The sequence below is a fragment of the Bubalus kerabau genome, chromosome 22 (assembly GCF_029407905.1).
Source record: "Bubalus kerabau isolate K-KA32 ecotype Philippines breed swamp buffalo chromosome 22, PCC_UOA_SB_1v2, whole genome shotgun sequence".
Taxonomy (NCBI): Eukaryota; Metazoa; Chordata; class Mammalia; order Artiodactyla; family Bovidae; genus Bubalus; species Bubalus kerabau.
In genome coordinates this window covers 12344673-12372570 of record NC_073645.1, presented here as the reverse complement: position 1 = coordinate 12372570, position 27898 = coordinate 12344673, and the positions used below count along the sequence as shown (strand labels likewise).

General features: G+C 43.1%; 1 long non-coding RNA gene across 7 annotated transcripts in view; it reads right to left on the bottom strand.

Moving 5' to 3' along the window:
• The window catches only part of LOC129636776 (uncharacterized), a 200126-nt gene that overhangs the window by 152325 nt on the left and 19903 nt on the right, over nt 1-27898 (bottom strand). The window lies entirely within an intron of this gene.

The following is a 27898-nucleotide window of genomic DNA, read 5'->3' as shown; positions in this document are numbered from 1 at the left end:
ATTAACCCCAATTCTTCATCCCTCACTGTATCCATATGCCTTTTGTCATGTCTTCCCACAAAGGGGCAAAGCCTAGCTTGCCTCCCATGGACTTGGGTTCAGTCATGTGACAGTCTTTGGCTTCAGCCATGTGATGGTCTTTGGCTCATAGAATGGATCAGAAGTGATGGTGTGCTGAGAAGAAGCTTTCAGAGGCCTCATGTGTTTCTGCTAATCTCCTTGTACCTCTGCTATCACTACGAGATAAGCATGTCCCAAGCAGCCTACTGGCACCAGGAAGACAATGAGAGAGGCATGGAGCAGCTCGGTCAGCTGCTGCAGCTCCAGGTGATCCACAGACCTACATGGAGAAGCAGAACTGTCTGTCAAGTCCAGCCTACATAAGCTGAAAGCTATATACACCCACCAATCTGATCTGTGAGCCATAAATGTCTTTTCAGCCACTGAGCTCTAGACTGGTTTATTAAGTAGCATCTGGTCCCATCAGTTCATGGAAAATAGATGGGAAAAAATGGAAACAGTGAGAGACTTTATTTTCTTGGGCTCCAGAATCACTGCAGATGCTGACAGCAGCCATGAAATTAAAAGACGCTTTCTCCTTGGAAGAAAAGCTATGACAGACCTAGACAGCATATTAAAAGGCAGAGACATTACTTTGTCAACAAGGGTCCATATAGTCAAAGCTATGGTTTTTCCAATAGTAATGTACAGAACTAGGAGTTAGACCATAAAGAAGGCTGAGCACTGAAGAATTGATGTTTTTGAACTGTGGTGCTGGAGAAGACTCTTGAGAGTCCCTTAGACTGCAAGATCAAACCAATCACTCCTAAAGGAAATCAACCCTAAATACTCATTGGAAAGACTGAAGCTGAAGCTCCAATCCTTTAGCCACCTGATGCAAAAAGCTGACTCATTGGAAAAGACCCTGCTGCTGGGAAAGATTGAGGGCAGGAGGAAAAGGGGGCAACAGAAGATGAGATAATTGGATGGCATCATCCATTCAATGGACATGAGTTTGAGCAAGTTCCAGGAGACAGTGAAGGACAGGGAAGCCTTGCATGCTGCAGTCCGTGGGGTCACAAAGAATTGGACACGACTGAGCAATCAAACAACAAAAGCCAACTGTTATGAGCACATTTCTAAATTATTAAAGGAAAAATAATACCAGTTACCTAATATCTTTAATGCTGCCTACTTTCCATAAGGGTCAATTTGTAAAAGGAGAAACTTGGGAGATGTCCCAGGTTGGCTGAAGTCCCTCATAGTTCCATGTAGCCCTATTCAGCAAGCCAGCCAACACTTCATCTTCATTGTTGCTCATGGGAGAGGACAGGATCTGAAGTCCACTGTAGAACCATGGACCATTCATTCCATTTCCAACTCTTCCTCTTGGTTTTGATATCCTTCTACAGCAGCGGTTTTCAGCAAGGGGTGATTTTGCTCCACAAAGGACATCTTGACAACATCTAAAAACATTTTGGCTTGTCACAACTGGGTGGAGGAGATGGTGATACTCGCATCTAGTGGGTCAAAGGCAGAGCTTCTGTTAAGCCGCACGGCATTACAGGGCGACCCCACAACAAAGAATCATCTGAACCAATATGTCAACAGTGCCAAGGTTGAGCTACTCCGTTTTATGGTTTAAGCTAACATTATTTGATATTTCCCCTTATAAGAGTAAATAAGTTTGAGTCTGAGGAACTGTATGGTAAAATTATATTAAATATGTAAAAATTATCCTTTTTAAAAATTCAAGCCAACTTTTTGTATACAATGTGCACCATATATAAATGCAAACTTTCTTCAAAGTATAAATGACTCTTTTCCATAAATGTCCTGAGCAAATAATAACTGATTGAACAAAACTTTCTTTTGCATATTGCTGATCATCCAGAAATAATTAGTAGTACCTCAATTTAGCAGTCAAGAAAATGCCACTGTATTCCAAATATTTTTGAATAAACAAATAAGCAAAGTATCCATTCCTGATTGGGCCCTTCACCCCAACCCTCCAAGGGCGCTAGAGTTTTAAAATGTTCCAGTCACAACAGCTGGGACACGAGGCCATTTTGAGTGAAATTACTATATTATGACAATATCTTTTAGTGTTTCAGTAACTAAACCCTCTTAATGACATCCTAGGGAGACCAGCTTAATATTGAATCCTAGCCTCAATGTTTGGGTCCGTGCCAAGAAAAATAACCCGCTCCTCAGAATCATTGAGAATTGATGGGGGTCGTCAGGCTGGTGAGTCAACTGTGGTTGAAATATAGGTGTGCAATAGTACATATATCTGATGAAAGTCTGTATTTGGCTAGGGTGTCTAAAATAATGAAGCTGGTAAAGCTGAGAGAGACTCATGAGGTTAGTGACTGAAGGTTTTTAATCCATGGATGTGTTTGATAGGTTTTGTGTATTTTTTAAGCTACAGGGAGCTTTATAATAAACTGGGAACTCAATCAAAGAAAAGACCCAGGATGGTCTGCTTAAGATTTGCAAGGATGAAGAGAAAATTAGTCTACTAGAATAGCATTTCAAATCACAAAAAAAGGATGAGGTTACAGGGGAAGAGCCATAAAGCCAGAGTTAAGTTAAAGGGCCCCAAAAGGGGACAGGTGAGACAGAGAATTACCAGGATCAATGGTTGGTGTGGTCGTTCCTCAGCCATGATCCATGACAGAACAACAAAATTGGCAGTCAAAATTTGATTGGTAAGAAGAATTAAGGCCACAGGAGTAGCCTAACCTAGAATTGAGGCTGAACCCTAAGATAATATTTTTAAAGAGCCTGATGATCATCAACTTGTGCCAAGCTTTAAACACATACAGTATTGCTAATGTAACTTGACTCGGGAACCAGAGCACAGTATTCAATCCATGCAGGGACAGCACTTTAAATTGATGGTAACATTTTGCTCTGGCAGGAGATTTAATCTATGCTTCACAAGCCTTGAGATTCATCAGAGACCCACGCCAGAAGGAAAGAGAGAGGGGCCAAGTATGGGGGTATCTGAGCTTGCTACCCTTACTGCAATCAGCAAAGGCCCTACTTTTTCTGTATTAAACACTGGAGCCTCTGTCTAACTTTTCATCTGAAAAAGTAGATTCTGCTGCAGAAAAAAAAAGCTTGGGAAGGAATATTACTGGAGAATGAAAGAAGTCAAACTGTGATCCCAGGACCAAGAGGCTTTTAGGCTGAGGCATTGGGAATTTTTCTAAGCAAAGCAACACTATGAAAAGGGAAGCAGACCTGTCTGTTGGACGGCTCCTCCTTGATTTCATTCATGTTGGGAAAACCCATATAATGTATTGTCCTAACTGGGACACTTTTGAGAAGGAAATGGGGGGGTCTATGAAAATTTACTGGTTGAGACAAGAGGCATAATCCCCCAAGACAGCCCTGGGCAAACCCGACTATTTGGTCACCCTAATTAAAGCAGGTACTGGCCATGTTGACAGGTTTTGGTGAGAAAGACAGACCCATTTCTAAGTCTTTCATCAGGGTGAATTGCTGGCACATTGACTAAAGAAAATGGTTCCAATAAAGAAATTAATTTATACAATTGGATTGAGCATGCCTACCAAGGCTTTTATTTTCCCCCTTCACTAAATTGGAGTAGAAAGAGGAAACCTCCTTAAAGTTTCTTTAATATTAATGTCATAATTTTATATTACAGACCCACCCCTCCCCTGGCCATGAAAGCAGACAGAGCAGATTTTGGGGGACTGTCAAACTGAAGTCACTAAAATGACAAGAAAAGTTAGTTGGTATGCCTTTGCTCATGGACAGTTCCCAGGAGTAGATTTGGTTATGCCATTAACCAGTCTCCAAAGCCCACAATCACTGCTCTGATTACAGATGTGTGCGTTCGTACCCCTCCTCTATTACCACTGCTGGCTACCACTGTATGCCCAACCCCAGAGTCGTTCGGGTTCTGTTTGGGTGATAGTTAACACGTCTAACCACTTCACCGAAAGACCAACAAGAGGAAACCACCAGTGAGAGAGAAAGCTAGCTTATTACAAGTGCTGGCCACCTCACACCTTGTGTTTGTTCACTGACTTTGCCAGAAAGTTCCCTTCTGACAGCCTAATTTACAACTTTCTCTGAGCTGCCAAATCACTGCCCAGTAGACTTCTCCTATTACTCCTGCTCTGCTCCCCATTGACGGCCTTCTCTTGGAGCATTAAACAAAAATGCTCAGACCAAGCAAAAGTGTGACCCACATCAGGCACAAATAATCTACCTGTCACTCACCAGCTACACTTGGCAATTGGCAACAATAATGTGGGCGGCCAAGTAATTATAGCAGGGAAGTTGGAAGAAGAAATTTATGAGTTTCAATCTAAATGCTTGGCATGCTGTATCACTAGAAAAACTGAGCTTCTAAAAATCAGGAACCGAGAACTGTAAAAAGTGTATAGATTAAAGGCTCTGAGTTACATATCAAGGGTCTCATCGTTGTCAAAAAATATTTTATTTTCTAGGCATATATGGTCCCTTGCCCTCAAGCGGTTCCCTTGGATGCTTTGCTGAAGAATATGCAAACTCAGGAGAAATGATTAAAAACCAGCAAGCCACTGGTACCAGAACCAAACCAATGCAAATATCACTGCCAACGATGCTTGCGTGATGACCATCTCCATGTGGTGGAATTAAGGTTGGTTCTTATTTAGTTCCTGCTGGATTTCTGTATTTTTTAAATTTTCTACTGTAAATACATGTCTTTTATAATTAGAAAAATATAAACATTGATAGAAAAAGGTTCCGGAATTAGGATTAAAATGCAAATGATGTCAAAGCCCACTTTCCACCACTCCTCACAGCCTCTCCCCTACATCCTTCTTTTACACCCTTATCTATTTTATTTTTATTTAATAAACAGGTAAATCAAGTTGAATGTGTGCCAAATACTTAAAGCATTTTAAATGTATTAACTTACTTAAGCCTCACATCAACTCTGTGATGTGGGTTCATATTCTCATGCCACAGATGAGAAAGCTGAAGCACAGAAAAGTTAGGTAACTCGCCTAAGCTGGCACAGCTAACTAGTGGCAAAACTGGGATTCTTCCCCTGGCAGCCTGGCTCCAGAGTCTATGCTCTTAATTTCTCTGCTAAGCTGTCTAAACCTTCTACTTAAGATCAATCCTCTCTGGTGCTCAAATTCTTTTCCAACCTGGCCAGGCCCCCATCGCCTGTGTCAGAGCAGGGCAGTTAGGCCAACAAGCATTTTTAATAAGAGAATGGCCTAGCCGGATTACTAGCGTAATCAGCTCTAGCCTCAAAGCCGCGGATGAAAAGCTGCAGATGAAATCAACTCCCATCAGTGTCTATGACGGTGAGAAATAAAAGATGTGACGGATCCTGCTGCCTGAGAAAAATGATCACCCCAGAATCATTTTTTTCATCTCATCCAGCACAAACTTAAGTTCCTTGGAAATATTTTTGCTTCCTCAATTGGCCCCTGGTTTTCTATCTTTCTTAGAGTTACCTTCTCAGCCCACTCCTCCCTGCCACCCACCCACATACACACAAGCCAGCCACATCCTGCTCTGTAAAGGGACTCCCCACACCGAGCCAGACAGCTGACCTCCCTAGACCCCAGATTTTCATCTGTAAATTCAGGAGTTTGAACTGAGGCTCTCCAATTAGAATGCCACCTGGCATTTGTGGAGGGAGTTGCAGTTTGTAAGCTACTTCCACATCCATTATCTCATTCTGTCCCTTAATGACCCTAGACAGTAGACACAAGAGGTAGATTACCATCAGTTTTCCAGGTGAGGATACTGAGGTTTCTCTGTAGTAGAAAAGAAAACCCAGATCCACTGATTAGAAGCTCAGGGGGCCTTCCTTTTCACCCTTCAGCATCCCTAAGGGTCCTTTCAAGTTCACAGTCTGTGTTTCTGCACCCGCCTCCTAAGCCCCTGGCCCTCACTAGAGCAGCCCTCTTTGTAAGCTGAAGCTAGTTCCTGCAGCAACCTAACTCCAGAGACGTGTAAGAAACTCACTTGGTACCTAAAGTCTGCAGTAATGAAAGTTCTCCCTTTAAGTCTCATCCCCATGTGTCTGGACCATCAGAGCCAGCCTCTGAGACCATGAACAGATGTCAGCTTTGGCCTGGGTTTTCTGGAGGTCACATCTGGTTGGCCTCACCCCAGCCTGTTCCTTCCCTCCACAGCTGGTCATCATGGGGGTTGTGGGACCACCAACCCGTGCGGGTGTTGGGCGGGGGCGGGTGGTGAGAGAACTGAAGGATTATCTGGATCCTGGATTAGCTCACCCTCTGGCTTTCATTTGTCTCTTTATGTATATGCAGGCTAAGTTGTTTCGGTCATGTCCAAGTCTTTTGCAACCCCAAGGATTATAGCCTGCCAGGCTCCTCTATCAGTGGGGATTCTCCAGGCAAGAATACTGTAGTGGGTTGCCATTTCCTTCTCCGGAGACCTTCCTGACTCAGGGATCGAACTGGCATCTCTTTTGTCTCGTGCATTAGCAGGGAGTTCTTTACCACTAGCAACACCTTTATGTATATCTGATGTGTTATTTACATGTATACTGTGTCATGCATATTTAGCCTTCCAGGAGATCTTTACCTACATAACAGGAGTCCTTGGCTGAAGATGGGAAGAATGGATGTGATTCAAAATGCATGGCAGCTAGGTCAGTATGAAGGCTTATAATACAAAAAGTTTAGGGCTAAAAGTTTGCACTCTAATTACAGTAAAAATAAACCCCACTTGCCTGAAACATTTCTAATTTACACCTCTTGTCCTGTTGTAATTTTTAATAGCAGCCTCTTTCACTCTCAAAAGTTGCCTACTTTGGGCAGTTATTACATGAATACACTATCTTTGATGTGAGATCAAAGACCACAAAACTACAGAATCCCTAAACAGAAAGGCATGCCAAAGACCTTTAAGCTCAACATCCCTTCCAGTGCTTGGAATCCCCTTTTAAACACAACAGACTTCAAGCTCTATTAAGCAGCCCATGTGGACTCACAGCTTCATAAAGATTTTGAAGTCACTTCATATGTGTCTTTTTTGTCTCAGAAGCTCATAGAGTTAGTGTGTAGTACATTGTGGTAAGACATTTTTGTCTCCAGTAGATTCATGTTGAGTACAAGATTGAGAAACAGGGATTAGTTCCCCTCTTATAAGTAAATTGGTCAAGATTCCACAAGCTAGGGACCTCCTGGTGATACAGTGGTTATGACTCTGTGCTCCCAATGCAGGGTGCCCAGGTTCAATCCCTGTTGAGGGAACCAGATCCCATATGCCACAGCTAAAAATCCTGCATATAGCATAAAAGATCCCATTGCTACAAGTAAGACCCAGCACAGCCAAATATACAAATATTTTTTTTAAGAAAGAGTCTACAAGCTAACATCCATCAGCAAGACTGGGATTTGAACTCTACTCTGTGACTCAGATGGTGAAGAATCTGCCTGCAATGCAGGAGACCTGTGTTTGATCCCTGGGTTGGGAAGATCCCGTGGAGGAGGGCATGACAACCCACTCCAGTATTCTTGCCTGGAGAATTCCCATGGACAGAGAAGCCTGGCGGGCTACAGTCCACGGGGTCGCAAAGAGTCGGACATGACTGAGCAACTAAGCAGAGCACACTTTCTGACCTCGAAGGAAGGCCCTGCATGTTGCTCCTAGCAGTGTCCGTGGCCTCCCACTTGGCCCACCTCCCCATTTCCTGCCTCTAGTTGGTACTTGTGGTGGGAAATCAAACACTGTCAAGATAGCTCTCACCAGACAAGCTTATGCCAGGCAACCTCTCCCACAATCTGTCAATTCCTGAAGCACACACTTCTTCAAAGAAGGGTAGAGACAGAGCACCCCGCTGAAGAAATTCCATTACAACCTCCAGTTTACAAGTGTCTGCTTTGGACACAGTCCAGATCTAATGTGAAATGACACTGAATGGTGAACCAAGTTATTAAATAATTTCAATGTTCTCTTTCCTTTTGAGGGAAAGACAAGAGCTGAGAGAGAGAAAGGAGAAAGGGGCCTTGGAGCAGCTCTATCGCCTTAGAGTGACTCTGCTACGGCCCCATTTCCTGCCTGGGCTATCACTTCAGAGCAATTGTTTTCTTCTGTGAAGACACTTCAAAGGTTCTGGGAGACAGATGCTCTTGTGACTGGACCTAGTGCGTAGCAGAAAGTCTGGGGAGAATGACGAAGCATTTCTCATGCCCCGTGGACTGGGAAATGCTTCACAGCTGCGTGGCAGATATGAGTGGGCAGAGCTGCTGGGGACCAGCCCCAGAGGAGGTGGCCAAGGGAGCAACTAGCCAGGGACGACTGTAGTGGCCGCTTGCAGAGGTTCACAGGTGAGGCCAAGGTTGGGGGTGATGGGAAACTAGCATCACCCCATAAAATAAACTGCCAGCCACCAAGTTGAAGTTCAGCTGTGAGTGTGCAAGTTCGTGTGTGTGCAGGTGCTCCCATGTTCCTCTTCTACTGTTTCTACTCATCATTCTAGCTTGCCTGCCACAGGCTTGGCCCCCGTCCTGATGGAATGTACAGTGTCAGGGACTCTCTAAGCTCACTTCCTTGACTCAAGGTTTTGAGGCAATGTGGCCTAGGGGAAAGAGACAGAATGGCTCAGCAAGCATGTTCAAGCTCTTTCACACCTATTAGGATCTCAGGTAGGATTTTCCAAAGTACAGTCCTTGTAGTATCATGCGGTGAAGATATTTTGCTTTAATTGTTTTGTAACTAATCTGTGAGTATCCCACTGTATTCCGGCTTCCCAGGTGGCACAGTGGTAAAGTCAGCCTGCCAGTACACAGGATGCAGCAGACATTGGTTCAACCTTGGGTTGGAAAGATCCCCGGGAGTAGGAAATGGCAACCTGCTCCGTATTCTTGCCTGGAAAATTTCATGGGCAGAGGAGCCTGTCAGGCTACAGTCCATGGGGTTACAAAGTGTCAGACACAACTTAGCAACTGAGTACACACACGTGCGTGCACACACACACACACCCCCTACTAGAGACAGTGTTTTCAGGGATTTTATGGCTTAAGCAAGGCTAAGTAAAAATAGTGAATCACTTTTTTAATTAAGCAAATCATAGTGGAGGTGGTACAAAGAAAAAGCAGAGATTGTGAAAAAACAATTCAAAGAACTGAGTTTTTCAAATCCCTGAGATAATGTGTGTGAAAATTAAAATGCATGGGGCCCATAGAAATAGAAGAGGTCAGAATTATCCCTCAGTGAGCACTGGCTCCCTCATGCATTCAGGCAACAATGAAGCAAGCAAGGATCTAGTAAAGAGTACTGCTCTGGCTGCATACGCCCTTGCAGACAGCTTAGCCATCATTCAGAAGGCACTACATATGTGCTGACGCCATGGGAAGCTGACAAAGAGTTAGACCTAGTCCCTGGCCTAAAAAGAGTATAATTTAGTAGGAAAGAAAAGACGAGCACACAAATAACTGTAAAATGGGATAAGCTCCAAAGAGGAGGTACAAAGTCCCCATAGGAGGTACTCAAAGGATGGATAAGTCACGCCTGTTGGACAAGGTCAAGAAAAACTTCATGGAAATTTGAGATAAGCCTGAAAAGATGGGTAGGATTTCAATGACCCAAAAAAGAGAGGGTGGTGGATAGGGGAGACATTCCAGAGAAGGAGAAACACTTGAGCAATGGTATGAAGACTAGTAAGTGTATCAGGATGATAAGTCCCTTCTATTTAGCTGAGATGTCAAATACAAACTAGGCAGAGGATGAGATGTTCAGTTCAGTCGCTCAGTCATGTCCAACTCTTTGAGACCCCAGGGACTACAACACACCAGACTTCCCTGTCCATTACCAATTCACAGAGTTTACTCAAACTCATATCCATTGAGTTGGTGATGCCATCCAGCCATCTCATCCTCTGTCATCCCCTTCTCCTCCCACCTTTAATCTTCCCCATCATCAGGGTCTTTTCCAATGAGTAAGTTCTTGGCATCAGGTGGGAAAACTATTGGAGTTTCAGCATCAGCATCAGTCCTTCAGATGAATATTCAGGACTGATTTCCTTTAGAATGGACTGGTTGGATCTCCTTGCAGTCCAAGGGACTCTCAAGAATCTTCTCCAACACCATAGTTCAGAAGCATCAATTCTTTGGTGCTCAGCTCTCTTTATAGTCCAATTCTCACATCCATACACGACTACGGAAAAAACAAAAGCTTTGACTAGATGGACCTTTGTTGACAAAGTAATGTCTCTGCTTTTTATTACGCTGCCTAGGTTGGTCATGACTTTTCTTCCAAGGAGCAAGCGTCTTTTAATTGCACAGCTGCAGTCACCATCTGCAGTGATTTTGGAGCCACCAAAAATAAAGTCAGCCACTGTTTCTACTGTTTCCCCATCTATTTCCCATGAAGTGATGAGAACAGATGCCATGATCTTAGTTTTCTGAATGCTGAGCTTTAAGCCAACTTTTTCACTCTCCTCTTTCACTTTCATCAAGAGGCTTTTTAGTTCCTCTTCACTTTCTGCCATAAGGGTGGTATCATCTGCATATCTGAGGTTATTTATATTCCTTCCAGCAATCTTGATTCCAGCTTGTGCTTCATCCAGCCCAGGATTTCTCATGATGTACTACGCATATAAGTTAAGTAATCAGGGTGACAATATACGGCCTTGATGTACTTCTTTCCCGATTTGGAACCAGTCTGTTGTTCCACGTCCAGTTTGAACTTGTGCTTCTTGACCTGCATACAGATTTCTCAGGAGGCACGTCATTCTGGTCTCTTTCAGAATTTTCCACAGTTTATTGTGATCCACACAAAGGCTCTGGCATAGTCAATAAAGCAGAAGTAGATGTTTTTCCGGAACTCTTTTGCCTTTCAATGATGGACGGATCATTGAAACATCCAATGGATGTTGGAAATTTAATCTCTGTTTCTTCTGCCTTTTCCAAATCCAGCTTGAACATCTGGAAGTTCACAGTTCACGTGTTGCTGAAGCCTGACTTGGAGAATTTTGAGCATTACTTTACTAGTGTGTGAGACGAGTGCAATTGTGCTTAAGTTTGAGCATTCTTTGGTATTGCCTTTCTTTGGGATTGGAACGAAAACTGACCTTTTCCAGTCCTGTGGTCACTGCTGAGTTTTCCAAATTTGCTGGCATATTGAATGCAGCACTTTCACAGCATCATCTTCCAGGATTTGAAATAGCTCCACTGAATTCCATCACCTCCACTAGCTTTGTTCGTAGTGATGCTTCCTAAGGCCCATTTGACTTCACATTCCAGGATGTCTGGCTCTAGGTGAGTGATCACACCATCTTGATTATATGGGTCGTGAAGATCCTTTTTGTACAGTTCTTCTCTGTATTCTTGACACCTCTTCTTAATATCTTCTGCTTCTGTTAGGTCCATACTATTTCTGTCCTTTATTGTGCCCATCTTTGCATGAAAAGTTCCCTCGGTATTTCTGATTTTCTTGATGAGATCTCTAGTCTTTCCCATTCTATTGTTTTCCCCTATTTCTTTGCATTGATCACTGAGGAAGGCTTTCTTATCTCTCCTTGCTATTCTTTGGAACTCTGCATTCAAATAGGTATATCTTTCCTTTTCTCCTTTGCCTTTTGCTTCTCTTCTTTTCATAGCTATTTGTAAGGCCTCCTCAGACAACCATTTTACCTTTTTGCATTTCTTTTTCTTGAGGATGGTCTTGATCACTGCCTCCTGTACAATGTCTCGAACCTCCGTCCATAGTTCTTCAGGCACTCTATCAGATCTAATCCCTTGAATCTACTTCTCACTTCTACTGTAAGGGATTTGATTTAGGTCATATCTGAATGGTATAATAGTTTTCCCTACTTTTTTCTATTTAAGTCTGAATTTAGCAATAAGGAGTTCATGACCTGAGCCACCATCAGCTCCCGGTCTTGTTTTTGCTGACAGTATAGAGCTTCTCCATCTTTGGCTGCAAAGAATATAATCAGTCTGATTTTGATATTGACTGTCTGGTAATGTCCGTGTGTAGAGTCTTCTCTTGTGTTATTGGAAGAGGGTGTTTGCTATGACCAGTGTGTTCTCTTGGCAAAACTCTGTTAGACTTTGCCCTGTTTCATTTTGTACTCCAAGACCAAATATGCCTGTTACTCCAGGTATTTCTTGATTTCCTACTTTTGCATTTCAGTCCCCTATAATGAAAAGGACATCTTTTAGGATGAGATGGGGTTAGGGTAAAACAGGTCTTGAAGAGCAGACATTGTACTTTGTTTAGTGGAAATAGTATCGGGGATAATGGGAGAGTTTAAAACATGACCAGATCTGCACTAGAGGAAACTAGACCTGTAAAGGGACTGGAAGAAGAAGCTGTTGTCACCCCAGCCCTAGTTACTGTGATTGACTAGTAGACATGTAATAAAATGTAAGTTTGGAGGGCCAAAATAATGACTTTTCAGAAAAACTGTCTAGGGCCTGGAAATTGATTATAGGTAGAGAGCTGAATAGGGAAGATCTAACTAGGTAACTGGACCCCTCCTATTCTTCTGATATATATTAATAATTCACTAATTATATTATAATAAATATATTAATATTATATAATACTATCTTACACATTATGTATGTATAAATATATGACTATATATCTATAATATATAAAACATGTTCTATAAATAATACATATATTACCTATAATGAACCATTGCCATTTCATCTGTTTAATCTTGATTTTTTGCTGTGTTTGGATTTGCGTGCGTGAATGTGCAGATAGCAAACCACCTATTTTTCTTTTCCAAAATAAGGATCATCTTCTTGGTCTTCTATTCTTTTCACCACCACCCCTTGTCTTTTCTCCTGAACACCCTTCTCTCTTGATGCTAATGTGGTCCCCAAAGGCATTTATCTGTCTGTTATATCACTTACAGGTGTTTGCTTTGGCCTACAACTTCAATATATATAATACTTATATATATATGTATTATAACACACATATATATTTGAAACAAATTTTGCAGATAGGATTAAAGTTGCAGACTCTGAGTAGGGAAGAATATCTTGGATCAGCCACGTGGGCCCAACCTTACACTTGAGTCCTAAAAAGTGGACTGCCGCTCAGTGCTCAGTTGTGTCTGACTCTGCAAATCTATGGACTGTAGCCAGCCAGGCTCCTCTGTCCATGGGATTTCCCAGCCAAGAATACTGGAGTGGGTTGCTATTTCCTCCCCCAAGAGATCTTCCTGACCCAGGCATAGAACCCACATCTCCTGCACTGCAGGCAGATTCTTTATCCTCTGAGCCATGGAGGAAAACCACTTCTTTTTCCCAACTGGGATCAGAGAGAGAGAGACTGAGGACAGAGACAAGGTCATGGAGATGTGATGTGGCTGGTTTTGGAGATGGAGGAACTTGGGCAGCCTATAGATACTGGAAAAGGCAAGGACACAAGTTCAACCCTAGAGCCTCCAGAAGGATGCAGCCGTAGGGCATGCAGAAATGCTGCTGCCTGCCTGGCCTGCTTCCTCCACTACTAGGAGGCTAACAGGTGAGGAAGTCACTCAAACTCTCTGAGTCTCCTTGGCCTCAGCTAAAATGGGGGTGATACCTTGTCACAGAGGGTCAGGAGACTCAGCCAAATCTCAAATTTTTTGTCCCTTGCTACCCATGCACAGGCCAGACAGTAGGAAGTGCCAGGGCTTCTGCAAAAATTGCTAATTCAACATCACTTGATCAGATCATGTTCCTTCTCTGTTCAAAACCTTTTGGAGGCTCTTCTTACTCATAAGCCATCCTAAAGACTTGCCCTGTTCTTCAAGTTTTCATCACAATCTGACCCCATTTCCACTCTGACTGTCTCTCTTTCTACTCTTCTCCTTGCCAACTTTGCTCCAGTCATACTGGCCACCTTGCTGTTTGTGGGGCACACCAGGCAGCATCCAGCCTCAGGACATTTGCACTTGTTTTCTCTTTCTAGAATCCGCTTTTCCCATAGCCATGTGGCTTTCTCCCTCAACTGCTTCAGATCTTCATTCAAATATTACTTTTTTCCCCTAATAACCCGACTTAACACTGCAGGACTCCCAACCATACACTCCTCAACCCCCTCCTCTCTTTTAGTTTCCTCCACAGCACTTTGTCTTTTCACATAACACATATTTTGTTTGCTTCGTTTACAACAAAACACATTCCATTGGAAAGTAAGCTCTATGAGGGCTCCTCATGGGAGACGTATAAGAGGTACATGGTAAACATTTGTTGGATAAATAAGTCACTGTGTTCATAAATCTATAATCAAGAAATCAATATCAGCATTGTCTCCAGCTAAAGACCTCTCCTTTCACTTACGGATGAAAAAATGAAATCGAAAGAATGGTAATAGACCTGTCATTGAACAGTGAAGCTGCAGCTAAGATCAAGTTGTTGACTAATCTTGCTGAGTCCAACTAGCTCACAGGAGGAATAGAAATGTGGTCAAGGGCCGAAGACCCAGCTTGTCTCCTGGACAGAGAGAACCCAGAGAGAGCCGGCCTTCTGACTTCCCATCCTTCCTGGTTTCAACCAGTCTCTAAAAACCATAAGAACGGTTTGTTTCAGTATTTCAATACTTCCGCTTCCAGGCCTAGGAAAGAGCAGGAAGTGTGGGGGCGTGTGAAAATGTACAGAAAAGAAGAATTAAACCCACTACACGTAAAGGGCTCAAAGACTTCCTCTGTCACCTGTTACAGCACATGAGCTTTAATGTGCTTTCACTGAGCCTGGGGGGCCGTCCTCAGGCAGAAAACCAAAATCCCAAGTGTGAGTGCTGATCCTCATTCATCCAACACAAACTTATTCCAGGACAACTGTGTGCCCACAGGAAGACAGATATGATCCTTGTCCAAGTGAGCTCACACTTCATGGTGGTGCAATGTTAGGAGGATAAACTCAGTTCAGGATCTACCTTCCCAGTAGCCATGCTGAGTTTTCAGAAGTGTCCCCAAGGGATGCCTTAGACTGTGAGGAGTTGTACATAGGTTTTAAGGCAAGCTTTCGAATCAGGCCTATGAAGACTCCAGCCTTCGCTATGTTGCCCTTACTAGCTAAATGTGAACTTCCTAAAGGAAGGGCTGTGTTTATTTCATTTACCACTCTATCCCCAGCACCTAGCATAGCGCCCAATATTCTTAACAAATACTTACTGCTTTAAAAAATTGAACTCTCAGAGCCTTCATTTCCTCATTTGTAAACTGGGAGCATAAACCCCACTTCATGCAACTACATGAGGATAACACATCAAGCATGTTAAGGGCTTACACAGTGCTAGACCCATGATAAGCATTCATATGATGAACTGCCATTTGGGTGGCAAAGGTGGTGATCCGATTGTTGAGGAGGTTTAGTTAGCACTGGGTAAATCATAGCACATTCCTATCCCTAAGGATTTGTTCAGTCTCAAACCCTGGACTAAGCAAGGGCTTGAGTAGTTGGATTAAGGTGATCCGTTTCTGTTAGAAAAGTCTTGTTCAAATTGAGCCAGAAACTCTGGAAAGGGGAAGAACGTGTGTTACATCCCAGCTGGTGGGGCGACTGGCAGCAGAACTGAAAGAGCATGACTCAGCACAGCCCACATGGGGGGCCGAGGACCCGCCCTCTCTGCTGTGGGACTTGAGCGGGGAGGGGCACTAGGTAGAACCGCACCTGATCAGTGGATTGCAAAGAGCAAGAGGAGGCAGCTGGAACATTTTCCCAGCCATTCCTCGGTTAGATTCTCAAAGCCAAAAAACAAAAAGGAAATAAAATGCTAAATGTCCTTTCCCTAACAACCAGTCTTCACATGCAGCCCAGCTAAGTGTCCCTTGAAGTTCAGTAGTCCATTTCCTCAGTAGGTCTACAGGGCCATCTGCCAATGTGCAGGGGTTTAATAAAGACCAAAGGTCCTTCTAGAAGCTAAGAACCCTTGGATTCCTTCAAAGCTTTGGAGGTTCAGCTCAGAATCTCCTTGGTAACCAAGAATGGGTCTCAGAGCTTCAAGCTGAGCCTTACTTTCTGAAAAACTATGCTCTTACTAATACTTCTCATTATGGTGATAATATAAATGAGATCTCTTCCAGAAATAAAAACAAAGAGCCTCTAGATAGTTTGGCATCAAAAATATCTTGATGCCAAAGATATTTGTGAAAGAGATCCACAGGAATAAGATAGGAACAATCATTTCAGAAGTACTTGATGATACAGGTGGGTTTCCTGCGGTAGAAATGGGGAATGTTTTCTCAAAGAAACAGAAAACGCAATGACAATGATTTCAAGTAACAGTTGGTATTAGTGGCTTTAGCCATTTATGTTACCTTTTCCTTACTTTAGACATCTAGCTTTAACTGCTCTAATAAACAGCAGCAATTTGATTAGCAAGGGTTAACAACCTGAGCACTGAAGAACTGATGCTTTTGAACTATGGTGTGGGAGAAGACTCCTGAGAGTCCCTTGGACAGTAAGGAGATCCAACCAGTCCATCCTAAAGGAAATCAGTCCTGAATATTCACTGGAAGGACTAATGTTGAAGCTGAAACTGCAATACTTTGGCCACCTGATGCAAAGAACTTACTCATTGGAAAAGACCCTGATGCTGGGAAAGATTGACGGCGGGAAGAGAACGGGATGACAGAGGATGAGATGGTTGGATGGCATCACCGACTCAACGGACATGGGTTTGGGTGGACTCCGGGAGTTGGTGATGGACAGGGAGGCCTGGCATGCTGCAGTCCATGGGGTCAAGAGTCAGACACGATTGAGTGACTGAACTGAACTGAATAGGTTCTTCTGATTTTTGCAAGACTATGAGGTGGAGAAGACTCCTGAGTTCCACTTCTCTAAACAACCAACTATTTCTCAGCATCCTTCTGTAAAGCCACCACAGCTGTGGGGGAGGAGAGACGTTTCAGGAATGCCTCAGAGCAAAGTACCAATTGAAAAACTTCTCACAAAGCAAGCAGCATTCATCACCCACTTCAGCCTTCGACCGAGGCCCTACTATATGCAACTCCCTGTGTTAGCTATTGGGAATACAGGGTGACTGAAGAATGGGGCTCCAGCCCTGTAAAAGGCCTCTAGGTACGAAGATAAATGCAATGAAACATCATGGGTGGTAACCAAAGCATATGAAAAGTGATGAGGTTGGGGGAGTCAGAATGCATCTTAAAGGATGATCAGGAATCTACTGAACCAAGACACAACGGAGCGGTGGAGCAGATACACAGGCTCTACTTCCTTCGGGGCTTTGCTTAACGGAGAAAGCTGCTTGAATCAAATAAAGAGACCCACAGTTGCCTTCAGAAGGATACAATGATGCATCTTGTCCTAAGGTCATTATTTTTGCTGCTATAGCTAGAGAGAATTTTTCTCAGATGTCTCTTGGCTGAGCATCCCAGGCAGCTACTTCCGGGGCCATTGATGCTACAACTAGACAAGAAGAAAGGAGGGTGTGAACACAGCAATAGCTTTGCTGTGAGCAAGGTGACCTCCCCCCTCCCCCCTCCACCACCTTAGGTTTGAAATTGAGAAACCCAGAGATGACCACAGCCTCAGGCCACTGTGTGCAAAAATGGGAAATGTCACTTATCAGGTCCTCCCCCGTGTCAAACCAGAATCGTCAGCCTATAGATTCGGGAACTAAGTGGCTTGATCATTTTGCACGTAAGCCTTATGCATTGGTCCAAAGGAGACCCATGAGCAACAATTCAATTTAGAGTTCACTGAACCCTCTGGTTTGGGAAGGAAATTGCTGGTAATCAATTGCAGCAAGCACACAGGCTCAGGGCCAGGAAGAGAAAAATCACTTTAATGGGCAAAGCAGATGTTGCTAAACTCATTGCAAAAGTGAGATGGGCATGGAGCCAGGCCTTGCATGAGAGATGCTGATCTGTTCTTCTGAATGAAGAAAGCAGAGATACTTCAAAAGGGGGTTTCTACAGGGGAAGCCAGAGGTCTGTGTCCCTATTAGCTTGAATAAAAGAAAGTGCAGAAGTGCTCAGGTGTCCCATACACCACAGGACTTAACGCTGTTAACATCTCATAAGGATTTTAAGCAAATCCAGAATACTAGCTAAAAACCACCAGGGGAGTCTTCGTTCTGTTCTAAGATGGCTATGTGGTATAATGCAAAGAACATGGGCTTTTTTGGCATCAGACCTGTTTTTTCCATCAGTTAGCTGATTCCACCATCAAAAACTTGTATGACCTTGGGCAAAGTTCTTTCTGTTTCAGTCTCAGTTTTCTCAGGTGTGAAATGGGCCAAATCTGACTTAGCATCTGAGAACAGTAGTGAGCATTAATGCTGATGTCTGTAAAGTACCATAAAGAAACACAGTTAAGCAATAACCTGTTTTCAGAGCCCTGACAAACCTGATGCTATTAGGATGTAAGAGAATTGGTTCCTGATGGAATGTGGAGGTGGGAGAGGGGGAATCTCTGGTCATCTAGCTTTGCCGCTGCCTCTCAGTGACAGATCACTTCACAGACCAAATGTTTCTTTGTATGTTTAGGTGGATAAAATATCTCTCAAACATATAAGCGTTCAGAGAGTATAATATCAAGACCCAAGGAAGGCCGTCATGTACACTAAAAATGTTTTCATTAAGTAGCTTCTACTCTAAGTCCCCTAAAAAAGAGTCACTTCTGAGTCCCCAAATTTGAAAGCTTCCTTCCTTATCTAATTCCCACTCATTCTTCGAGGGTGAACCATACACCTCCTCTGAGAATCATCACAGACTCACTATCTAACCTATTGCCCTATTTTTGACATTGCCTTTGCTTTTATCAGCTGATTTAAACCCCTCCCAGAACAAGATAGGTTCAATGTCAAACATACTCATTAAAAACTGTAAATGCTACTTACTCAGCTCTTTGGCCTGCAATAGCAAAGTGTCTCACAGGACTCTTTACCTGAATCACATTGCTCTCCCCAAAATCTTTTGTAACTTTCTGGAGTTCAGATATTGATCATAAACTATTTAACATCTCCAAACCAGAAGGCAGAAAGACCCAAGGGCTCCCTGATTTGACTACCTGTGTTTCCTCTTACCTTTTCTAAGCCTTACTTCTCTCTTCTGTGAACTGCAAATAATCACAGTGCCTTTCTCCTGGGGCTTATGTGAAGAGTTTATTAACTCACTCCTGTACAGGGCTTCTCTGGGGGCTCAGACGGTAAAGAGTCTGCTTGCGGTACAGGAGACCTGGGTTTGATCCCTCAGTGGTGAAGATCCCCTAGAGAAGGGAATGGCTACACATTCCAGTATTCTTGCCTGGAGAATTGCATGGACAGAGGAGCCTGGCGGGTTACAGTCTATGGCGTCGCAAAGAGTCAGACAGGACTGAATGACTGACACTTTCACTTTTTCATCCAGGGGCTAGCACTGCCATGTTAGCTGAGTGGAAACAGTCACTCTTCCAGAAGCTTCTTCACCCAGAAAGGCTAGCCCATGATGTAAATACCTAGGATATTGACTGCATTCACATCCTTTGAGATTTCCAAACCTCAGGCCATTTCCGGAAAGTGGCCCCTCTTCAGAAAGCTACATCCCGCTGAAAACTGGTTTCCAAGTTGCCATCAGCTTTAACATGTCCCTGATAAGTTAGCAAAGCTCCCAAGGGACTTTGGCAGTGAATTTCTGGGGGCTGGTGAGAGGAGGATGTTTATCAGAGCGCAAAGGCCAGGTCCCGAGCAGAGAACATTTTGGCCCAGAGAGATCTCAGAGAAGACATTTTTGCCAAGCACAGACTCCATTCTCAGGTTCTGAAGTCAGCGTCAGAAACTAAACAAACCTTCCCGGGTTCACATTTGTTTACTTTTAGCAAAATGCAACTTCCTGTTTGAAAGGAAAAGGGGCAGTAAAGCTTTCTATAGCCTCTGGGACATAAAGTCTCCCCTCAAAACAATTGATCTGTTAGGCGTAAATGAATCAAGCCCACACAATGGGGATCTCCCTTCCCCTCAAAATGTCCATGCTTTAATAGGGAAAGTGCTCAGCAAACCAAAACAAATATTTTTTTCAACTGTTGGCCCGTGAGGATCGTTTAGGCCGTTTCTTCTTCTGAGAGGAAGAAAAACAGACATTAGGAGAGAGCCAGGCTACATGTGCTGTCAGGAATGTCACTTTGGACACACTTGGGGGCTGAAATTTCGGTTACACAGAAAGACAGAAAGTTTAAGTTCCCACAGTCACTCAGACCACAGTCCCCAGCATGAAGAGAGAACAACTGGGTCTTTCATTAGATGACTAAGTCCCCAGCCACGCCCTCCAGGGTCCCGAAATTCCTTTGGACGGTCCCACGACCTGCACTTGGGTTTGAACACCCACCAACAGCCCCTCACAAATCCATCATAAGCCTTTTACAAGGACCCTAGATTACTGACTCTGTATGTGAGGGGTGAGCGGAAGCATCTGAAATTAATTTTTAGAGCAGCTAGCAAAGTTAGCATAAACCTCGGGTTTATTTATAATCCAAGTGCTCTCTATAAATCTTGGGTCTTTGTGTCATAAAATATTAAATTTGTAAAGACCTTCAAATTCATCGGGTCAACGCTTCCACATTCACCCATGCACAGACATAAATAATACAGATGAAGAGGGAAGTGGTCTGGGGAAGCTTCTTCCCTGGGTTGTAAACTTCTTGCTCCTTAGAGCAAGAGCTATTCCACATATCTGTGCATTCTCCATCAGCAATCTATGAACCTTGGACAGGAAGAAAGTGGTGAATGAACAAGTGCTGGTCTGCAAAGTCAGAGACAGCACACAGGACTTCTGACTTTCAGACTTGTGTGTTCCCCACAACCCCACCTCCTGTGTGTCCACTAGATTGTAATGTCCTGGTGGGCTGGGGAGGTAGCTTACTGTTCTTTTGGACCATCAAATCCTAGGCATTGAACTCTGCAGGCACTTGATAAAAGTTTTTTGAATAAGTAAAGAACTAGTGACTGATTGAGTAGATAAGCACGAATACATGAATGAGATCCCTAAGCAACTTTCTCAAGTGATTCCAATATTCTTCTTGAAAGGGGACATTCCTTCCTTCTCTAGGATGCTGGGCTTAAGAAGTGGATTTGTACATGTTCTATGCCTCCTTTGAAGTTTTTCTCTTGGCTTAGATGATCATAAAAATGAGAGGCAGTTATGACAGGAGATCTTACCCTCACTACGGATGCTGCCAGGTCTCTTGCCACAGACCAAATCCATCATCTACTTCAGCTTTTAACACAAGGATCCATCATGGACCTGTCTTGATCTCTCCCTTATCTCTGGCTTCCATCTGCTAATCCATTTTACCTTCAGCCTCCCTACCAAAGTGAGCATGTCCAGGTTTGGAAACTTAATGAGGTCTTCCGTGACCCGGGCATGCTGTGGTCTCCATCTAGAATGTACTGTACTAACCATGGCCACTAGCATTACCACAGTGACCTCAACCACCAGTACCAACATCTTGTTCACCACCACCCACCACCACTCACCACCATTTCCATTCAAAACCAACCTCCCTCCACCACCATCACTGCCCCTCCCCCACCACTACCATCCAGTGACCACTACCTCTTTAAACTTGAAAAAAAAGTCTTCTTCCTCTCTTAAGAGCCAGCTCAAATGGAACTTCCTAAATCCCTCCTGAATTTAGGGCCAAGTCCCTCTCTGAACTCCGATTGTCACTTTTTCTCAACTATCTAATTGCCATCAAGCACGTTGCCTTGTGGTCTCTTCATTGGCATGTCCTTTCTAATAGCTCATACCCTCTGTTGGGCCCTAGATCCCTGACTCAAAGGAAACATTTAGGGAGAGTCCGAACACAGATCTCAGAGCAATGAGGGTCAAGAGGAAGGAAATGTACAAGGACTGGTGGCACAAACTCTGAGGTGGGGTCCACCTCCCCAAGCAAACGCCAGAGGGTTTCAAGAGTTACTGACCTTGCCCCTAAGCAAAACTGTGGTCTGACAGTTTTTACAACCTGCCTCTTCTATCTTCTGGATTTCTTGTTTCCATTCTAACAATCTGTAAACAAAATTACACAGCACCTGTTCAGAACCAAGATGGCAGGGATGTTGGGGAGATAAATAACCAGGCCACTCTCACACAGGATTGGGATAGGGCAGGATAGGATTCTATGGGAAAGGTATTTGGAGGTTAAGGAATCCTCCAAGAGGAAGTAATGTTTAGACTGGGTAAGGTAAGAAGAGAAGAGTCCAGGACTAGGACAAAGTCCATGATTTTTTGCTTTGTGAACATAAGAAGCCGATTACCATCGAGGTCCTTGAACTTTCCTTTCCCACTGCCTGGAATGCTCTGTCCATAGAGCATTCTCTTTACCTAGGTCTCAGGTCCAATGTCACCCTACAGAGAAGTCTTCTAAAACCACTCAACCTAAAGAATCATTGGCAAACATACTAGCACAGTGCTTCTCAAACATTAACATGTGTAGAAATCCTAGAAAGATTGAGGAGAGAGGTCTTATTAAGATGCAGATTCAGATACAGTAGGTCTGGGGTGCTTCCTGGGCTTCTGCATTTTAATAAGGTTGTCGGTGACATGCTGGCAATCCAGGGACCATACTGGTAGCTCGAGCATGTCAACGTGTCTGATTCCTTCATGTCATGATTTCCTGATTTCCTCCATAGTGCTTATCACAATATGAAACTATCTTGTTAATTGTTTCTAGTGTTTTCACAAACACACAAACCATCCCCACTGGAATATGAGTTTCATGAAATTAGGTATGTTTTTGTCTTTGTACTACCGTACCTCTAGGACTTGGCATATAGTAATAGCATATCAAATATGAATGAATGAATGAATGACCAGGAGTATGGCCTTCTAGCTCAGGGCTACACCTCTCCAACACCCTGCTGCTGCTGCTGCTAAGTTGCTTCAGTCAAGTACAACTCTTTGCAACCCTGTGGACCATAGTCCGCCAGACTCCTCTGTCCATGGGATTCTCCAAGCAAGAATACTGGAGTAGGTTGCCATGCCCTCCTCCAGGGGATCTTCCTGACCCAGGGATAAAACTTGCGTCTCTTAAGTCTCCTGCATTGGCAGGCAGGTTCCTTACCACTAGTACCACCTGGGAAGCCCCTCCCACACCCTAGGCTTCTATTAAAGCAGGACATCAGTACTTCATGCCAAACGCCACTGTAGGAAATCTTGAAGCTCAACCAGTGCCACCACTGTGGGTCAGCGTGTAGCCAGCGTTTCATGGTTCCTTCCTCTTTGTTTTACCCCAGCATCCACCATGAGCTCATCCCAGCTCTAAGAACATGATGTCCTTTCTCACTCAGCTTCCAATAAAAGACTTTGTTGTTTCTAGTCAAAGCTACCCGCCCCATCTGAACCCTGCTTCAGTGGAATTCTTGGATTCTACACTGTCTTTGCTTTAACCTGTCTGGCTTTTCCAAGGTCCTGGACTGACAACCAGCCTGTGCTCTGATGGTACTCTTTAAAAAACTTCCCTGTGGTCAGATAATGAATCTCATTCTGCTGCTCAAGGAGACTTTCAATGAAAGATTGAGCAAACTTTCTAAATTTTCATTTTTTCAAACTAGATTCCTTTCTCTCAACCCCCTCATTTTTCTTCCTGACTCCAGTGGGCACAGCATTTTGGAGCATCCCCTTAAGGTCAAGAGCCAGGTCTGGTATGGGGAATTCCAGAGGCAGACATGACTTCAGTCCCTGGAGACCATAGATCTCATCTCATCACAGAGGAAGGCAGCCTACACACACAAAGAGAAGCAGCATCCCAATGCAACATGTATAAAGTGCCAGATGGGCGGTACAGGACACCAGTGTGCCTTGCAGAAGGGAGATGGGCCCTGCAAGCCCGCTTTGTGGACACTGCTTTGCCCTCCTGGTTCTTCCCACTGACCATGCCTTCTCAGCCGTTTTACAGCAAGTCTTGCCTTCCTTGCCTCTCAATGTTGAAATGCTCTGGGTTTAGCTATGGGCCTTTTCTGTTCCATCTTTATACTTTCCTGCTCTGGGAAATCTCAGCCGCTTACATGACTTTAAGTACTATCTCTATACTGCCAACTGCCAGATTTCTATCTCTATCCCAGACTCTTCTTTGAACAACTGGGTTGTACAATCAACTATTTGCTTAATAGAACCACATTGATGTTTTACCAATATCTCGAGTTTAACATATCAAAACTGAAGTCTTGGATTCCAGCTCTCTCTCTCTCTCACACACACATACTGATGAATATCAGCCTCAATTAAATTCTATTCTTCACCTAGTTTTCCATTTAAATAGCTGTTCAGGAAAACAAAATAATTAAAATTGTCTTTATTTTCCTTTCATGCTTCCCCTACATCCAAACTGAATCAGTTAGAAATTTAGTAATTTATTAAAAATTTAGTAATGTATAAATAATATTTAACTTGCATGCCCCACCCCCAGCCACTGTCCCCTCCCCCAGTATACTCTGCAGAACCATAATAGAGTCTCCTCATAACTTTTTTGTTGGTGAAAGCCTATATTAATGCTTCATTTCACTTTTATAATTTTCTGTGCTTTCCAAATTTTCTATAATAAACATGTATTGCTTTCATAATCAGAAAACAATAATTCTAAAACATTAAGTTGGTTAAAAGGGTAAGAGGCAATTTGTATGCCAGCCGTGGGGTAATGCCAAGCTTGTGGGCTTTTCTTGTCTTTGATTTCTCTGAGAGATTTGTTGCTGTGACTTTGGATTGGGTCTGGGGGTGTTGCAGCTGAAACAATCACAGAAGGAACTGCTAACTTTGGATTCAGTGAGTCCTGGTGCCTGACATTGAAAAGTCACTTTATCCCATATCTTTGGTTTCTTCATCAATCAAAGTTTTCTGACTCTCACATTAGCTACTCAGTGGTTTTCAAAGTGTGTTTCTTGGAGTTTTGTGGAGCTCTTTAGAAAAGGTGGGGACAAAGATTTGAGCTCCTCTACTTCTCCTTCCAGCAGCAGAAATCCACAATTATCTAGTTCTCATATTTGGATTTTGGAGTACGTTTTATATATTGGATTTTTGTTGCTATTGTATCAGGCTTCCCTGGTAGCTCAGACGGTAAAGAGTCTGCTTGCAATGCGGGAGACCTGGGTTTGATCCCTGGGTTGGGAAGATACCCTGGAGGAGAGCATGGCAACTCACTCCAGTCTTGTTGCCTGGATAATCCCCATGGACAGAGGAGCCTGGCAGGCTATAGTCTGTGGGGTTGAAAAGAGTCAGGCACAACTGATTGACTAAGCACACATTGTTTATTTTGTTTTACTTTTAACATGAGAGAGGGGGGACTAATACAAGGTTGCAATTCACTTTTCTAGATAAGTTACTTCCAGCTCTAACTTTTCATGGTGATTCTAATTCCCTTCTGGTAGAAATCAATACAGGCGTGAACTGGGTGCAACTGAAAACTCCTTTTGCTATGGGCCTCAAGGAACTTCCTTCCTCAAGGAATAGCGTATACCAGCTCAGCTACAGCAGTAAATGAATTTGGACAAAGTATTTAACCTCCCCATGTGTCAATCACCTCACCTATAAGATAGGGATCATGTCACCTACCGATTGTATTGGATACATGGAAAATGAAATTATAGCACTTACACAAAAATGCCTACCACATACCAAGAAATATAACAGTAGCTTACATATATTTCCTGACTTCTTTCTATATGCCAGATCATTGTTATATATATCAAGGATACAGATCATTGTTCAATTTGCACACAGGCCTATGAGGTAGGCACTTTTTTATTGTCTATTATTGCCCCCACAATAGAAACTGAGACTTAATGACGTTAAGTAATTCTTTTATCAATTTTGCACAGAACTTGGGTTTGAACATAGGTAGTGAGATTCACGAGGCTGTGTTATTAAAGGAATCACTGCACAACAACAATATTAACCACAACTCAGAGTTTGAGTGCTGGCTTAATGGTAGCCACTGATATTAAAACTTTGACTCATTTAATCCTCAGATCAATCCAATAAAGCAAACCCTGCTTTTACAGACTGAGGGACTGACGGGCAGAGGCCAGAAGTGCTACTATCTCTCTACTGACTTTTTTAAGTTGATTGTTTAGAACCGGCTTTTCAATTCCTCAGGTAGTTTCTCTTCTAGACATCAGAAGCATATACAATTGTCTAATTGATCCTTCTGAAAGCATGGGATAAGAATTATCCTCTAAAATGAGAACTCCCAGCAGAGGGGGTGCATTCACTTGGGATTTACCACAGCGAAGAGCAATTATCCAAGACCCTTTTCCCTCCCACCCTCCATCACCATCCGATTGTGGGTCCTGCAATCTTACCTCCTGAATATGTCTTTAATTCCTCCCTTCTCTTCCATCCTACTGCTTTAATCTGAGCCATTTGTCTCTTAATAGCCTCCTAATTCCCTTGCTCCAACCCTGACCTCTTTCCTATTCCTCTTAAACCCACCCTCCATACTGCAATTTCCCCATTAAATGGCTTCTCCGTGACCTACAGAATATAAAGTCCATTCCTTCACATTGGTCTCTAGCCTCATTTCCTAGCCTAAAATATTTATTCTAATAGCAAAAATCACTCATATTGTCATTTCCCACCTTTCTGTCTTTTTACATGTTCTCTCTGCATGTAACTAATTCTTGGTTTTTCTGTAGAGCCAGGTTAATACACACTCCTCTCTGCTAGGCTCCTAGTGAATCCTGTATTCTCAGCACATGAAGTTGCAGGTATCTGTTTACAGTCCGCTTGCCCCACCACACCACCCATTTCCTGAAGGCAGCCGCAGCAATCTTTTATTCCTCTCTGTGTCCATGACCCTCAGTACAGCCTATGCATATGGTAAACATGAAATAAATATTTATTTAAAAATCAAACCAAAGTCAGGGAATGAGACATTGTAATGGGCCATGTGTAACCTTGTAACATTTTGTTAGCATTTTTTTATAATTAATACTCAGTAAATGCTCCTAAGTTTGAATAATTCTACCAAGTAGCTAATGTGAGCCATTTGCTTTCTTCATTTTTTATTTGATAAAGGTTTTTAAATTTATTTTATTAAAGTCTAGTTGATTTACAATGTTGTGTTAATTTCTGCTGTATAGCAAAGTGATTCAACTATGCATATAAATACATTCTTTTTCATATTCTTTTCCATTATTGTTTGTCACGGGATATTGAATATAGTTTCCTGTGCTATGCAATAGGACCTTGTTGTTTATGCATTCTATATATAACAGTTTGCATCTGCTAATCCCAAACTCTCAATCTATCCCCCACCCCTCTTTCCTTTGGCAACCATAAGTCTATGAACCATTTGGACTCCAAAGCACTGTGTCTCATTTCATTTTCAGGATAGTCTTATGAATTAGATGTCATTACTGTCCCCACGTTATAGAAGCAAGAGCTGAGAGAAATTAAGCCATTTCCTAGGGTCATGGACCTAGAATGTAGTAGGCAAGTGGTTTCAACCTGATTCTAGGGTCAATTCTTAACCAGTAATGACAAGGTTATAAAGCCAACCAAAAGCATCTATCATAAACTCAAGGCAAGAGCTGCCAGTGCTGCATACAGGAGGCAAAAACAAGGGCGTAATATCTGTCTTAGAAAGAGAACCAAGAGAGATTTATAATCAGCATAAGCTATCAGGGCATGGCTGGTGTCAAGAAGGGGGTCACCTGGCCTACACACCTATATGTAGTTCCCATTCCCGAAAACAAGTTGATGCTGTGGCCACATCCATTTAAGCCGCTGTTGAGCCGTTAAAAGGAAAGGCCTTGAAGTCAAACAGCCCAAGGTTGCAATCTCAATTACATCAATTTTTAGCAGCAAGTGAATAACCTTCTCCAAGCTGCTATTCTCCTCTGTGAACTAGAGATATTAGACCTAACTGGTTTTGAGGTTTAAAGGAAATAATGTTAAGTATCTAGTGATGTGCCTGACACAGAGAAGGCACTCAAAATAGCA